At 39.4% G+C, this 17,885-nt stretch overlaps 1 long non-coding RNA gene across 1 annotated transcript; it reads right to left on the bottom strand.

Annotated features, from left to right (window-relative positions):
- Window positions 1–5,901: 5,901 nt before the first annotated feature.
- LOC124021899 lies at window positions 5,902–8,884 on the bottom strand. Its single transcript, XR_006836327.1, has 3 exons — window positions 8,727–8,884; window positions 7,652–7,736; window positions 5,902–5,941 (listed from the first exon to the last, which is right to left on the bottom strand). It is a non-coding gene; the product is annotated as an uncharacterized LOC124021899 (long non-coding RNA).
- Between the last annotated feature and the right edge of the window lie 9,001 nt (window positions 8,885–17,885).

The following is a 17,885-nucleotide window of genomic DNA, read 5'->3' as shown; positions in this document are numbered from 1 at the left end:
GTCTAGGATCTGTCTCTCACCAGGTCTAGGATCTGTCTCACCTCACCAGGTCTAGGATCCTCACCAGGTCTAGGATCTGTCTCTCCTCACCTCACCAGGTCTAGGATCTGTCTCTCCTCACCTCACCAGGTCTAGGATCTGTCTCTCCTCACCAGGTCTAGGATCTGTCTCTCCTCACCAGGTCTAGGATCTGTCTCTCCTCACCAGGTCTAGGATCTGTCTCTCCTCACCAGGTCTAGGATCTGTCTCCTCTCCTCACCAGGTCTAGGATCTGTCTCTCCTCACCAGGTCTAGGATCTGTCTCTCCTCACCTCACCAGGTCTAGGATCTGTCTCTCTCCTCACCCTCTAGGATCTGTCTCTCCTCACCTCACCAGGTCTAGGATCTGTCTCTCCTCCCCTCACCAGGTCTAGGATCTGTCTCTCCTCACCAGGTCTAGGATCTGTCTCACCTCACCAGGTCTAGGATCTGTCTCTCCTCACCTCACCAGGTCTAGGATCTGTCTCTCCTCACCTCACCAGGTCTAGGATCTGTCTCTCCTCACCAGGTCTAGGATCTGTCTCTCCTCACCAGGTCTAGGATCTGTCTCTCCTCACCAGGTCTAGGATCTGTCTCTCCTCACCAGGTCTAGGATCTGTCTCTCCTCACCAGGTCTAGGATCTGTCTCTCCTCACCAGGTCTAGGATCTGTCTCTCCTCACCAGGTCTAGGATCTGTCTCTCCTCACCAGGTCTAGGATCTGTCTCTCCTCACCAGGTCTAGGATCTGTCTCTCCTCACCAGGTCTAGGATCTGTCTCCTCACCTCACCAGGTCTAGGATCTGTCTCTCCTCACCTCACCAGGTCTAGGATCTGTCTCTCCTCACCAGGTCTAGGATCTGTCTCTCCTCACCAGGTCTAGGATCTGTCTCTCCTCACCAGGTCTAGGATCTGTCTCCCCTCACCAGGTCTAGGATCTGTCTCTCCTAACCAGGTCTAGGATCTGTCTCTCCTCACCAGGTCTAGGATCTGTCTCTCCTCACCAGGTCTAGGATCTGTCTCTCCTCACCAGGTCTAGGATCTGTCTCTCCTCACCAGGTCTAGGATCTGTCTCTCCTCACCAGGTCTAGGATCTGTCTCTCCTCACCAGGTCTAAGATCTGTCTCTCCTAACCAGGTCTAGGATCTGTCTCACCAGGTCCTCACCAGGTCTAGGATCTGTCTCTCCTCACCAGGTCTAGGGATCTGTCTCTCCTCACCAGGTCTAGGATCTGTCTCTCCTCACCAGGTCTAAGATCTGTCTCTCCTCACCAGGTCTAGGATCTGTCTCTCCTCACCAGGTCTAGGATCTGTCTCTCCTCACCAGGTCTAGGATCTGTCTCTCCTCACCAGGTCTAGGATCTGTCTCTCCTCACCAGGTCTCACCAGGGATCTGTCTCTCCTCACCTCACCAGGTCTAGGATCTGTCTCTCCTCACCTCACCAGGTCTAGGATCTGTCTCTCCTCACCAGGTCTAGGATCTGTCTCTCCTCACCTCACCAGGTCTAGGATCTGTCTCTCCTCACCTCACCAGGTCTAGGATCTGTCTCTCCTCACCTCACCAGGTCTAGGATCTGTCTCTCCTCACCTCACCAGGTCTAGGATCTGTCTCTCCTCACCTCACCAGGTCTAGGATCTGTCTCTCCTCTCCTCACCAGGTCTAGGATCTGTCTCTCACCAGGTCTCTCCTCACCAGGTCTAGGATCTGTCTCTCCTCACCAGGTCTAGGATCTGTCTCTCCTCACCAGGTCTAGGATCTGATCTCTCTCCTCACCAGGTCTAGGATCTGTCTCTCTCACCAGGTCTAGGATCTGTCTCTCCTCACCAGGTCTAGGATCTGTCTCTCCTCACCAGGTCTAGGATCTGTCTCTCCTCACCAGGTCTAGGATCTGTCTCTCCTCACCAGGTCTAGGATCTGTCTCTCCTCACCAGGTCTAGGATCTGTCTCTCCTCACCAGGTCTAGGATCTGTCTCTCCCCTCACCAGGTCTAGGATCTGTCTCCCCTCACCAGGTCTAGGATCTGTCTCTCCTCACCAGGTCTAGGATCTGTCTCTCCTCACCAGGTCTAGGATCTGTCTCTCCTCACCAGGTCTAGGATCTGTCTCCCCTCACCAGGTCTAGGATCTGTCTCCCCTCACCAGGTCTAGGATCTGTCTCTCCTCACCAGGTCTAGGATCTGTCTCTCCTCACCAGGTCTAGGATCTGTCTCTCCTCACCTCACCAGGTCTAGGATCTGTCTCTCCTCACCTCACCAGGTCTAGGATCTGTCTCTCCTCCCCTCACCAGGTCTAGGATCTGTCTCTCCTCCCCTCACCAGGTCTAGGATCTGTCTAGGATCTGTCTCTCTCCTCTGTCTCCCTCACCAGGTCTAGGATCTGTCTCTCCTCCCCTCAATAGGTCTAGGATCTGTCTCTCCTCACCAGGTCTAGGATCTGTCTCTCCTCACCAGGTCTAGGATCTGTCTCACCTCACCAGGTCTAGGATCTGTCTCCTCACCTCACCAGGTCTAGGATCTGTCTCTCCTCACCTCACCAGGTCTAGGATCTGTCTCCTCACCTCACCAGGTCTAGGATCTGTCTCCTCACCTCACCAGGTCTAGGATCTGTCTCTCCTCACCTCACCAGGTCTCTCCTCACCTCTCTAGTCTCTCCTCACCAGGTCTGTCTCTCTCACCTCACCAGGTCTAGGATCTGTCTCTCCTCACCCAGGATCTGTCTCTCCTCTCCTCACCAGGTCTAGGATCTGTCTCTCCTCACCAGGTCTAGGATCTGTCTCACCTCACCAGGTCTAGGATCTGTCTCCTCACCTCACCAGGTCTAGGATCTGTCTCTCACCAGGTCTAGGATCTCTCTCCTCACCAGGTCTAGGATCTGTCTCTCACCTCTAGGATCTGTCTCCTCACCAGGTCTAGGATCTGTCTCTCCTCACCTCACCAGGTCTAGGATCTGTCTCTCCTCACCAGGTCTAGGATCTGTCTCTCCTCACCTCCTCACCAGGTCTAGGATCTGTCTCTCACCCTCACCTCACCAGGTCTAGGATCTGTCTCTCCTCACCTCACCTCACCAGGTCTAGGATCTGTCTCTCCTCTAGGACCTCACCAGGTCTAGGATCTGTCTCTCCTCACCAGGTCTAGGATCTGTCTCTCCTCTCACCAGGTCTAGGATCTGTCTCTCCTCACCAGGTCTAGGATCTGTCTCTCCTCACCCACCAGGTCTAGGATCTGTCTCTCCTCACCAGGTCTAGGATCTGTCTCTCCTCCCTCACCAGGTCCAGGATCTGTCTCTCTCACCTCACCAGGTCTAGGATCCAGGTCTAGGATCTGTCTCTCCTCACCAGGTCTAGGATCTGTCTCTCCTCACCAGGTCTAGGATCTGTCTCTCCTCACCAGGTCTAGGATCTGTCTCTCCTCACCAGGTCTAGGATCTGTCTCTCCTCACCTCACCAGGTCTAGGATCTGTCTCCTCACCTCACCAGGTCTAGGATCTGTCTCACCTCACCAGGTCTAGGATCTGTCTCTCCTCACCAGGTCTAGGATCTGTCTCTCCTCACCTCACCAGGTCTAGGATCTGTCTCTCCTCACCTCACCAGGTCTAGGATCTGTCTCCTCACCTCACCAGGTCTAGGATCTGTCTCACCTCACCAGGTCTAGGATCTGTCTCACCTCACCAGGTCTAGGATCTGTCTCACCTCACCAGGTCTAGGATCTGTCTCTCCTCTCCTCACCAGGTCTAGGATCTGTCTCTCCTCTCCTCACCAGGTCTAGGATCTGTCTCTCCTCACCAGGTCTAGGATCTGTCTCTCCTCACCAGGTCTAGGATCTGTCTCTCCTCACCAGGTCTAGGATCTGTCTCTCCTCACCAGGTCTAGGATCTGTCTCTCCTCACCAGGTCTAGGATCTGTCTCTCCTCACCTCACCAGGTCTCCTCACCAGGTCTAGGATCTGTCTCTCCTCTCACCAGGTCTAGGATCTCTCCTCACCTCACCAGGTCTAGGATCTGTCTCTCCTCACCAGGTCTAGGATCTGTCTCTCCTCACCTCACCAGGTCTAGGATCTGTCTCTCCTCACCTCACCAGGTCTAGGATCTGTCTCTCCTCACCTCACCAGGTCTAGGATCTGTCTCTCCTCACCTCTCCTCACCAGGTCTAGGATCTGTCTCTCCTCACCAGGTCTAGGATCTGTCTCTCCTCACCAGGTCTAGGATCTGTCTCTCCTCACCAGGTCTAGGATCTGTCTCTCCTGTCTCTCCTCACCTCACCAGGTCTAGGATCTGTCTCTCCTCACCAGGTCTAGGATCTGTCTCTCCTCACCAGGTCTAGGATCTGTCTCTCCAGGTCTAGGACTCCTCACCAGGTCTAGGATCTGTCTCTCCTCACCTCACCAGGTCTAGGATCTGTCTCTCCTCACCTCACCAGGTCTAGGATCTGTCTCTCCTCTCCTCACCAGGTCTAGGATCTGTCTCTCTCTCACCTCTAGGATCTGTCTCTCCTCACCAGGTCTAGGATCTGTCTCTCCTCACCAGGTCTAGGATCTGTCTCTCCTCACCTCACCAGGTCTAGGATCTGTCTCTCCTCACCAGGTCTAGGATCTGTCTCTCCTCAGGTCCTCACCAGGTCTAGGATCTGTCTCTCCTCACCTCACCAGGTCTAGGATCTGTCTCCTCACCTCACCTCACCAGGTCTCACCAGGGATCTGTCTCTCCTCTCCTCACCAGGTCTAGGATCTGTCTCTCCTCACCAGGTCTAGGATCTGTCTCTCCTCACCAGGTCTAGGATCTGTCTCTCCTCACAGGTCAGGGTCTCACCAGGTCTAGGATCTGTCTCTCCTCACCAGGTCTAGGATCTGTCTCTCTCACCTCCTCACCAGGTCTCACCAGGTCTAGGATCTGTCTCTCACCTCACCAGGTCTAGGATCTGTCTCACCTCACCAGGTCTAGGATCTGTCTCACCAGGTCTAGGATCTGTCTCTCCTCACCAGGTCTAGGATCTGTCTCTCCTCTCCTCACCAGGTCTAGGATCTGTCTCTCCTCACCTCTAGGATCTGTCTCTCCTCACCAGGTCTAGGATCTGTCTCTCCTCACCAGGTCTAGGATCTGTCTCTCCTCACCAGGTCTAGGATCTGTCTCTCCTCACCAGGTCTAGGATCTGTCTCTCCTCACCAGGTCTAGGATCTGTCTCTCCTCACCAGGTCTAGGATCTGTCTCTCCTCACCAGGTCTCTGTCTCCTCACCAGGTCTAGGATCTGTCTCTCCTCACCAGGTCTAGGATCTGTCTCTCCTCACCAGGTCTAGGATCTGTCTCTCCTCACCAGGTCTAGCATCTGTCTCTCCTCACCAGGTCTAGGATCTGTCTCTCCTCACCTCACCAGGTCTAGGATCTGTCTCTCCTCACCAGGTCTAGGATCTGTCTCTCCTCACCAGGTCTAGGATCTGTCTCTCCTCACCAGGTCTAGGATCTGTCTCTCCTCTCCTCACCAGGTCTAGGATCTGTCTCTCCTCACCTCACCAGGTCTAGGATCTGTCTCTCCTCTCCTCACCAGGTCTAGGATCTGTCTCTCCTCACCAGGTCTAGGATCTGTCTCTCCTCACCAGGTCTAGGATCTGTCTCTCCTCACCAGGTCTAGGATCTGTCTCTCCTCACCAGGTCTAGGATCTGTCTCTCCTCACCAGGTCTAGGATCTGTCTCTCCTCACCTCTGCAGGTCTAGGATCTGCGTCACATCCTCAGCTTTAGGGATCTTGATGGAGTTTGGCTCCCCCGAGGGGGCGGAGTCCTGGGCAGGCGCCGCCCTCTTCCTGCCTTTGCCTGCCCCTCCTTCCTTGTCATTGGCCAGAGGGGAGGGTGCGGCCTCACCAGGTCTAGGGCGTCCGCGGCGAGGTTTGGGGATGGTTGACACACCTGTGGCGAGGTCAGAGGTCACTGTGTCCTCCTGAGAGAGAGAGAGGAGAGGATGTGAGGTTTCAGTTTTTAAAAAATATACAAAATTAGAGAAGGTTAAAAAAAATATGAGGTTTCACAGGGTTAAATGGAGGGTTAAATGAACTCTTGAGGTTTCACAGGGTTAAATGAACTAAATGATGAGGTTTCACAGGGTTAAATGAACTAATATGATGAGGTTTGAGGGTTAAATGTTTCACAGGGTTAAATGAACTAATACAGGTTAAATGATGAGGTTTCACAGGGTTAAATGAACTGATATGATGAGGTTTCACAGGGTTAAATGATGAGGTTTCACAGGGTTAAATGAACTAATATGATGAGGTTTCACAGGGTTAAATGAACTAATATGATGAGGTTTCACAGGGTTAAATGAACTAATGAGGTTTCACAGGGTTAAATGAACTGATGAGGTTTAACAGGGTTAAATGAACTGATGAGGTTTCACAGGGTTAAATGAACTAATATGATGAGGTTTCACAGAGTTAAATGAACTAATATGATGAGGTTTCACAGGGTTAAATGAACTAATATGATGAGGTTTCACAGGGTTAAATGAACTAATATGATGAGGTTTCACAGGGTTAAATGAACTAATGAGGTTTCACAGGGTTAAATGAACTAATATGATGAGGTTTCACAGGGTTAAATGAACTGATATGATGAGGTTGAACTAATATGATGAGGTTTCACAGGGTTAAATGAACTAATATGATGAGGTTTCACAGGGTTAAATGAACTAATATGAGGTTTCACAGGGTTAAATGAACTAATATGATGAGGTTTCACAGGGTTAAATGAACTAATATGAGGTTTCACAGGGTTAAATGAACTAATATGATGAGGTTTCACAGGGTTAAATGAACTAATATGATGAGGTTTCACAGGGTTAAATGAACTAATATGATGAGGTTTCACAGGGTTAAATGAACTAATATGATGAGGTTTCACAGGGTTAAAAATGAACAGGGTTAAATGAACTAATATGAGGTTTCACAGGGTTAAATGAACTAATATGATGAGGTTTCACAGGGTTAAATTAACTAATATGAGGTTTCACAGGGTTAAATGAACTAATATGATGAGGTTTCACAGGGTTAAATGAACTAATATGATGAGGTTTCACAGGGTTAAATGAACTAATATGATGAGGTTTCACAGGGTTAAATGAACTAATATGATGAGGTTTCACAGGGTTAAATGAACTAGTATGAGGTTTCACAGGTCTGAGGGGTCAGTTTAGGTCTGAGGTGTCAGTTTAGGTGGTCTGAGGGGTCAGTTCAGGTGGTCTGAGGGGTCAGTTCAGGTGGTCTGAGGTGTCAGTTCAGGGGGTCTGAGGGGTCAGTTTAGGTCTGACGGGTCAGTTTAGGTGGTCTGAGGGGTCAGTTTAGGTGGTCTGAGGGGTCAGTTTAGGTCTGACGGGTCAGTTTAGGTCTGAGGGGTCAGTTCAGGGGGTCTGAGGGGTCAGTTTAGGTCTGACGGGTCAGTTTAGGTCTGAGGGGTCAGTTTAGGTGGTCTGAGGGGTCAGTTTAGGTGGTCTGAGGGGTCAGTTTAGGTGGTCTGAGGGGTCAGTTTAGGTGGTCTGAGGGGTCAGTTTAGGTGGTCTGGGGGGTCAGTTTAGGTCTGGGGGGGGTCAGTTTAGGTCTGGGGGGTCAGTTTAGGTCAGGAGGAATCGAAGACGAGGCCTTTCCTTCTCTCTCACCTTCTTCCCATCGTCCGTCTTGGTGATAACAGGGTTCTCTTCATTCTCTCTCGCCCCGCCCTCTGACGACTCCGTCACAACATCCCTACAGGACAGGAAGGGGATTGACATCAACAGGAAGTGTGAGTTTAGGCGTATGTCTATATTAATGGTGTGTGTTTAGGTGTAAAATTTTTATTTTTTATTATTATAATGTCATGCTTCTTCTAGGAAGACTAGCCCGCAGGAGGAGGAGGACTAGCCCGCAGGAGAGGAAGCCTAGCCTGCAGGAGGAGGAGGACTAGCCCGCAGGAGGAGGAGGACTAGCCTGCAGGAGGAGGAGGACTAGCCCGCAGGAGAGGAAGCCTAGCCCGCAGGAGGAGGAGGACTAGCCCGCAGGAGGAGGAGGACTAGCATGCAGGAGGAGGAGGACTAGCCCGCAGGAGGAGGAGGACTAGCCCGCAGGAGGAGGAGGACTAGCCCACAGGAGAGGAGGCCTAGCCCACAGGAGAGGAGGCCTAGCCCGCAGGAGGAGGCCTAGCCCGCAGGAGAGGAGGCCTAGCCCGCAGGAGAGGAGGCCTAGCCCGCAGGAGAGGAGGCCTAGCCCGCAGGAGAGGAGGCCTAGCCCGCAGGAGAGGAGGCCTAGCCCGCAGGAGGTACATGGCCTCTCCTCAACCAGACAGTACATGGCCTCTCCTCAACCAGACAGTACATGGCCTCTCCTCAACCAGACAGTACATGGCCTCTCCTCTTCATCAGACAGTACATGGCCTCTCCTCTTCATCTCTCCTCAACCAGACAGTACATGGCCTCTCCTCTTCATCTCTCCTCAACCAGACAGTACATGGCCTCTCCTCTTCATCTCTCCTCAACCAGACAGAGTGGGTACTGGTGTCTCTATGTTAAGGTGTGTTACCTGGTCTGGGAGTGGGTAGTGGTGTCTCTATGTTAAGGTGTGTTACCTGGTCTTGGTAACCGGAGAGCTGGGCTGGGAGTGGGTACTGGTGTCTCTATGTTAAGGTGTGTTACCTGGTCTTGGTAACCGGAGAGCTGGGCTGGGAGTTGGTACTGGTGTCTCTATGTTAAGGTGTGTTACCTGGTCTTGGTAACCGGAGAGCTGGGCTGGGAGTGGGTACTGGTGTTGCTGTCTGAGCCGGTGGTCTTGTTGTAGACTCTCCTACCTGGCACCGTCAGAGTCTTATTCACTGTAGACAAGACAGGAGATGGCTTTGGCTGGGGAGAGGATGGAGGGGGGGCATAGAGAGAGAGGGGGGCATAGAAAGAGGAGGGGGAGAGGAGGGGGCATAGAGAGAGAGAGGAGGGGGCATAGAGAGAGAGAGGGGGCATAGAGAGAGAGGGGGCAAAGAGAGAGAGGGCAAAGAGAGAGAGAGGGCACAGAGAGAGGGGGCAAAGAGAGAGAGGGCAAAGAGAGAGAGGGCAAAGAGAGAGAGAGGGCAAAGGGGGAGAGAGAGGGCAAAGAGAGAGAGGGCAAAGAGAGAGAGGGCAAAGAGAGAGGGCAAAGAGAGAGAGGGCAAGAGAGAGAGGGCACAGAGAGAGAGGGCAAAGAGAGAGAGAGGGCAAGAGAGAGAGAGGGAGAGAAACAGAGAGAGAGAGAGAGGGCAAAGAGAGAGAGAGGGGGCAAAGAGAGAGAGAGAGGGCAAAGCAGAGAGAGGCAAAGAGAGAGAGAGGGGCAACAGAGAGAGAGGGGGGAGAGAGGGCAAAGAGGGCAAAGAGAGAGAGGGGAGAGAAGAGAGAGAGAGAGGGGGAAAAGAGAGAGAGGGGCAAGAGAGAGAGAGAGGGGCAAAAAGAGAGAGAGAAAAGAGAGAGAGGGGGCAAAGAGAGAGAGAGGGGGCAAGAGAGAGAGAGAGGAGAGAGAGAAAGAGAGAGAGAGAGAGAGGGGAGAGAGAGACAGAGAGAGAGAGAGAGAGGGGGGAGAGAGAGGGGGCAAAGATGTCATTTAGATATTATACAGGTACATAGAACAGGTTATTAAGATATAATCTAGATATTATACAGGTACATAGAACAGGTTATTAAGATATAATCTAGATATTATACAGGTACATAGAACAGGTTATTAAGATATAATCTAGATATTATACAGGTACATAGAACAGGTTATTAAAGATATAATCTAGATATTATACAGGTACATAGAACAGGTTATTAAGATATAATCTAGATATTATACAGGTACATAGAACAGGTTATTAAAGATATAATCTAGATATTATACAGGTACATAGAACAGGTACAGGTTATTAAGATATAATCTAGATATTATACAGGTACATGTTATTAAGATATAATCTAGATATTATACAGGTACATAGAACAGGTTATTAAGATATAATCTAGATATTATACAGGTACATAGAACAGGTTATTAAAGATATAATCTAGATATTATACAGGTACATAGAACAGGTACAGGTTATTAAGATATAATCTAGATATTATACAGGTACATAGAACAGGTTATTAAAGATATAATCTAGATATTATACAGGTACATAGAACAGGTTATTAAAGATATAATCTAGATATTATACAGGTATATAGAACAGGTTATTAAGATATAATCTAGATATTATACAGGTACAGGTTATTAAGATATAATCTAGATATTATACAGGTATAGGTTAAAGATATAATCTAGATATTATACAGGTACATAGAACAGGTTATTAAGATATAATCTAGATATTATACAGGTACATAGAACAGGTTATTAAGATATAATCTAGATATTATACAGGTTATAGAACAGGTTATTAAGATATAATCTAGATATTATACAGGTACATAGAACAGGGTTATTAGATATAATCTAGATATTATACAGGTTATTAAGATATAATCTAGATATTATACAGGTACATAGAACAGGTTATTAAAGATATAATCTAGATATTATACAGGTACATAGAACAGGTACAGGTTATTAAGATATAATCTAGATATTATACAGGAACAGGTTATTAAAGATATAATCTAGATATTATTAGAACAGGTTATTAAGATATAATCTAGATATTATACAGGTACATAGAACAGGTTATTAAGATATAATCTAGATATTATACAGGTACATAGAACAGGTACAGGTTATTAAGATATAATCTAGATATTATAAGGTACATAGAACAGGTTATTAAAGATATAATCTAGATATTATACAGGTACATAAAGATATAATCAGGTTATACAGGTACATAGAAAGATATAATCTAGATATTATACAGGTATATAGAACAGGTTATTAAGATATAATCTAGATATTATACAGGTACATAGAACAGGTTATTAAAGATATAATCTAGATATTATACAGGTACATAGAACAGGTTATTAAGATATAATCTAGATATTATACAGGTACATAGAACAGGTTATTAAAGATATAATCTAGATATTATACAGGTACATAGAACAGGTACAGGTTATTAAGATATAATCTAGATATTATACAGGTACATAGAACAGGTACAGGTTATTAAGATATAATCTAGATATTATACAGGTACATAGAACAGGTTATTAAGATATAATCTAGATATTATACAGGTACATAGAACAGGTTATTAAAGATATAATCTAGATATTATACAGGTACATAGAACAGGTTATTAAGATATAATCTAGATATTATACAGGTACATAGAACAGGTTATTAAAGATATAATCTAGATATTATACAGGTACATAGAACAGGTACAGGTTATTAAGATATAATCTAGATATTATACAGGCACATAGAACAGGTTATTAAAGATATAATCTAGATATTATACAGGTATATAGAACAGGTTATTAAGATATAATCTAGATATTATACAGGTAGAACAGGTTATTAAGATATAATCTAGATATTATACAGGTACATATATATAAAAGGTTAAGATATAATCTAGATATTATACAGGTACACAGAACAGGTTATTAAGATATAATCTAGATATTATACAGGTACATAGAACAGGTTATTAAGATATAATCTAGATATTATACAGGTACATAGAACAGGTTATTAAGATATAATCTAGATATTATACAGGTACAGGTTATTAAGATATAATCTAGATATTATACAGGTATATAGAAAGGTTATTAAGATATAATCTAGATATTATACAGGTACATAGAACAGGTTATTAAAGATATAATCTAGATATTATACAGGTACATAGAACAGGTTATTAAGATATAATCTAAATATTATACAGGTACATAGAACAGGTTATTAAGATATAATCTAGATATTATACAGGTACAGGTTATTAAGATATAATCTAGATATTATACAGGTATATAGAACAGGTTAAAGATATAATCTAGATATTATACAGGTACATAGAACAGGTTATTAAAGATATAATCTAGATATTATACAGGTACATAGAACAGGTTATTAAGATATAATCTAGATATTATACAGGTACAGGTTATTAAGATATAATCTAGATATTATACAGGTACAGGTTATTAAGATATAATCTAGATATTATACAGGGTATATATTAACAGGTACAGGTTATTAAGATATAATCTAGATATTATACAGGTACATAGAACAGGTTATTAAGATATAATCTAGATATTATACAGGTACATAGAACAGGTTATTATTAAGATATAATCTAGATATTATACAGGTACATAGAACAGGTTATTAAAGATATAATCTAGATATTATACAGGTACATAGAACAGGTTATTAAAGATATAATCTAGATATTATACAGGTAGAACAGGTTATTAAGATATAATCTAGATATTATACAGGTACATAGAACAGGTATATAGAACAGGTTATTAAGATATAATCTAGATATTATACAGGTACATAGAACAGGTTATTAAGATATAATCTAGATATTATACAGGTACATAGAACAGGTTATTAAGATATAATCTAGATATTATACAGGTACAGGTTATTAGAACAGGTTATTAAGATATAATCTAGATATTATACAGGTACATAGAACAGGTACAGGTTATTAAGATATAATCTAGATATTATACAGGTACAGGTTATTAAGATATAATAGATATTAACAGGTACATAGAAGGTTATTAAAGATATAATCTAGATATTATACAGGTATATAGAACAGGTTATTAAGATATAATCTAGATATTATACAGGTACATAGAACAGGTTATTAAGATATAATCTAGATATTATACAGGTACATACAGGTTATTAAGATATAATCTAGATATTATACAGGTACATAGAACAGGTTATTAAGATATAATCTAGATATTATACAGGTACATAGAACAGGTTATTAAAGATATAATCTAGATATTATACAGGTACATAGAACTAGGTACAGGTATATTAAAGATATAATCTAGATATTATACAGGTACATAGAACAGGTTATTAAGATATAATCTAGATATTATACAGGTACATAGAACAGGTTATTAAGATATAATCTAGACAGGTATTATTATACAGATATTATACAGGTACATAACAGGTTATTAAAGATATAATCTAGATATTATACAGGTACATAGAACAGGTTATTAAAGATATTATAATCTAGATATATTATACAGGTATATATAGAAAGTATATAAAGATATATAACTAGATATTATAACAGGTACTAGATATTATAGGTACATAGAACAGGTTATTAAAGATATAACTAGATATTATAGGTAGATATAATCTAGATATTATACAGGTACATAGAACAGGTATTAAAGATATAATCTAGATATTATACAGGTACATAGAACAGGTACAGGTTATTAAGATATAATCTAGATATTATACAGGTAGAACAGGTACAGGTTATTAAGATATAATCTAGATATTATATAACAGGTTATTAAAGATATAATCTAGATATTATACAGGTATATAGAACAGGTTATTAAGATATAATCTATTAAGGTTATTAAGATATAATCTAGATATTATACAGGTATATATATAAAAAGGTTAAAGATATAATCAGGTATTATACAGGTAGAACAGGTTATTAAGATATAATCTAGATATTATACAGGTACATAGAACAGGTTATATAACTAGATATTATATAGGTACATTAATAGTTATAAAATATAGATATTATACAGGTACATAGAACAGGTACAGGTTATTAAGATATAATCTAGATATTATACAGGTACATAGAACAGGTTATTAAAGATATAATCTAGATATTATACAGGTATATAGAACAGGTTATTAAGATATAATCTAGATATTATACAGGTACATAGAACAGGTTATTAAATATATAATCTAGATATTATACAGGTACAGGTTATTAAAGATATAATCTAGATATTATACAGGTATATAGAACAGGTTATTAAGATATAATCTAGATATTATACAGGTACATAGAACAGGTTATTAAATATATAATCTAGATATTATACAGGTACAGGTTATTAAAGATATAATCTAGATATTATACAGGTATATAGAACAGGTTATTAAGATATAATCTAGATATTATACAGGTACATAGAACAGGTTATTAAAGATATAATCTAGATATTATACAGGTACATAGAATAGGTTATTAAGATATAATCTAGATATTATACAGGTACATAGAACAGGTTATTAAAGATATAATCTAGATATTATACAGGTACATAGAACAGGTACAGGTTATTAAGATATAATCTAGATATTATACAGGTACATAGAACAGGTACAGGTTATTAAGATATAATCTAGATATTATACAGGTACATAGAACAGGTACAGGTTATTAAGATATAATCTAGATATTATACAGGCACATAGAACAGGTTATTAAGATATAATCTAGATATTATACAGGTACATAGAACAGGTTATTAAAGATATAATCTAGATATTATACAGGTACATAGAACAGGTTATTAAGATATAATCTAGATATTATACAGGTACATAGAACAGGTTATTAAAGATATAATCTAGATATTATACAGGTACATAGAACAGGTACAGGTTATTAAGATATAATCTAGATATTATACAGGTACATAGAACAGGTACAGGTTATTAAGATATAATCTAGATATTATACAGGTACATGTTATTAAGATATAATCTAGATATTATACAGGTACATAGAACAGGTTATTAAGATATAATCTAGATATTATACAGGTACATAGAACAGGTTATTAAAGATATAATCTAGATATTATACAGGTACATAGAATAGGTTATTAAGATATAATCTAGATATTATACAGGTACATAGAACAGGTTATTAAAGATATAATCTAGATATTATACAGGTACAGGTTATTAAGATATAATCTAGATATTATACAGGTATATATAAAAGGTTAAAGATATATTCTAGATATTATACAGGTACACAGAACAGGTTATTAAGATATAATCTAGATATTATACAGGTACATAGAACAGGTTATTAAGATATAATCTAGATATTATATAGGTACATAGAACAGGTACAGGTTATTAAGATATAATCTAGATATTATACAGGTACATAGAACAGGTTATTAAGATATAATCTAGATATTATACAGGTACATAGAACAGGTTATTAAAGATATAATCTAGATATTATACAGGTACATAGAACAGGTACAGGTTATTAAGATATAATCTAGATATTATACAGGTACATGTTATTAAGATATAATCTAGATATTATACAGGTATATAGAACAGGTTATTAACGATATAATCTAGATATTATACAGGTATATAGAACAGGTTATTAAGATATAATCTAGATATTATACAGGTACATAGAACAGGTTATTAAAGATATAATTTAGATATTATACAGGTACAGGTTATTAAGATATAATCTAGATATTATACAGGTATATATAAAAGGTTAAAGATATAATCTAGATATTATACAGGTACATAGAACAGGTTATTAAGATATAATCTAGATATTATACAGGTACATGTTATTAAGATATAATCTAGATATTATACAGGTATATAGAACAGGTACAGGTTATTAAGATATAATCTAGATATTATACAGGTACATAGAACAGGTTATTAAATATATAATCTAGATATTATACAGGTACAGGTTATTAAAGATATAATCTAGATATTATACAGGTATATAGAACAGGTTATTAAGATATAATCTAGATATTATACAGGTACATAGAACAGGTTATTAAGATATAATCTAGATATTATACAGGTACATAGAACAGGTTATTAAGATATAATCTAGATATTATACAGGTACATAGAACAGGTACAGGTTATTAAGATATAATCTAGATATTATACAGGTACATAGAACAGGTTATTAAATATATAATCTAGATATTATACAGGTACAGGTTATTAAAGATATAATCTAGATATTATACAGGTATATAGAACAGGTTATTAAGATATAATCTAGATATTATACAGGTACATAGAACAGGTTATTAAGATATAATCTAGATATTATACAGGTACATAGAACAGGTTATTAAGATATAATCTAGATATTATACAGGTACATAGAACAGGTACAGGTTATTAAGATATAATCTAGATATTATACAGGTACATAGAACAGGTTATTAAAGATATAATCTAGATATTATACAGGTACATAGAACAGGTTATTAAATATATAATCTAGATATTATACAGGTACAGGTTATTAAAGATATAATCTAGATATTATACAGGTATATAGAACAGGTTATTAAGATATAATCTAGATATTATACAGGTACATAGAACAGGTTATTAAGATATAATCTAGATATTATACAGGTACATAGAACAGGTTATTAAAGATATAATCTAGATATTATACAGGTACATAGAATAGGTTATTAAGATATAATCTAGATATTATACAGGTACATAGAACAGGTTATTAAAGATATAATCTAGATATTATACAGGTACATAGAACAGGTACAGGTTATTAAGATATAATCTAGATATTATACAGGTACATAGAACAGGTACAGGTTATTAAGATATAATCTAGATATTATACAGGCACATAGAACAGGTTATTAAAGATATAATCTAGATATTATACAGGTATATAGAACAGGTTATTAAGATATAATCTAGATATTATACAGGTACAGGTTATTAAGATATAATCTAGATATTATACAGGTATATATATAAAAGGTTAAAGATATAATCTAGATATTATACAGGTACACAGAACAGGTTATTAAGATATAATCTAGATATTATACAGGTACATAGAACAGGTTATTAAGATATAATCTAGATATTATATAGGTACATAGAATAGGTTATTAAAGATATATTCTAGATATTATACAGGTACATAGAACAGGTACAGGTTATTAAGATATAATCTAGATATTATACAGGTACATAGAACAGGTTATTAAAGATATAATCTAGATATTATACAGGTACAGGTTATTAAGATATAATCTAGATATTATACAGGTACAGGTTATTAAGATATAATCTAGATATTATACAGGTATATATAAAAGGTTAAAGATATAATCTAGATATTATACAGGTACATAGAACAGGTTATTAAGATATAATCTAGATATTATACAGGTACATAGAATAGGTTATTAAAGATATATTCTAGATATTATACAGGTACATAGAACAGGTACAGGTTATTAAGATATAATCTAGATATTATACAGGTACATAGAACAGGTTATTAAAGATATAATCTAGATATTATACAGGTATATAGAACAGGTTATTAAGATATAATCTAGATATTATACAGGTACATAGAACAGGTTATTAAGATATAATCTAGATATTATACAGGTACATAGAACAGGTTATTAAATATATAATCTAGATATTATACAGGTACAGGTTATTAAAGATATAATCTAGATATTATACAGGTATATAGAACAGGTTATTAAGATATAATCTAGATATTATACAGGTACATAGAACAGGTTATTAAGATATAATCTAGATATTATACAGGTACATAGAACAGGTTATTAAAGATATAATCTAGATATTATACAGGTACATAGAATAGGTTATTAAGATATAATCTAGATATTATACAGGTACATAGAACAGGTTATTAAAGAAATAATCTAGATATTATACAGATACATAGAACAGGTACAGGTTATTAAGATATAATCTAGATATTATACAGGTACATAGAACAGGTACAGGTTATTAAGATATAATCTAGATATTATACAGGCACATAGAACAGGTTATTAAAGATATAATCTAGATATTATACAGGTATATAGAACAGGTTATTAAGAT

Source organism: Oncorhynchus gorbuscha, unplaced genomic scaffold, assembly GCF_021184085.1.
Source record: "Oncorhynchus gorbuscha isolate QuinsamMale2020 ecotype Even-year unplaced genomic scaffold, OgorEven_v1.0 Un_scaffold_1245, whole genome shotgun sequence".
NCBI lineage: Eukaryota > Metazoa > Chordata > Actinopteri > Salmoniformes > Salmonidae > Oncorhynchus > Oncorhynchus gorbuscha.
The sequence above is the reverse complement of the archived record's forward strand: the minus strand, read 5'-3'. Positions and strand labels throughout refer to the sequence as shown.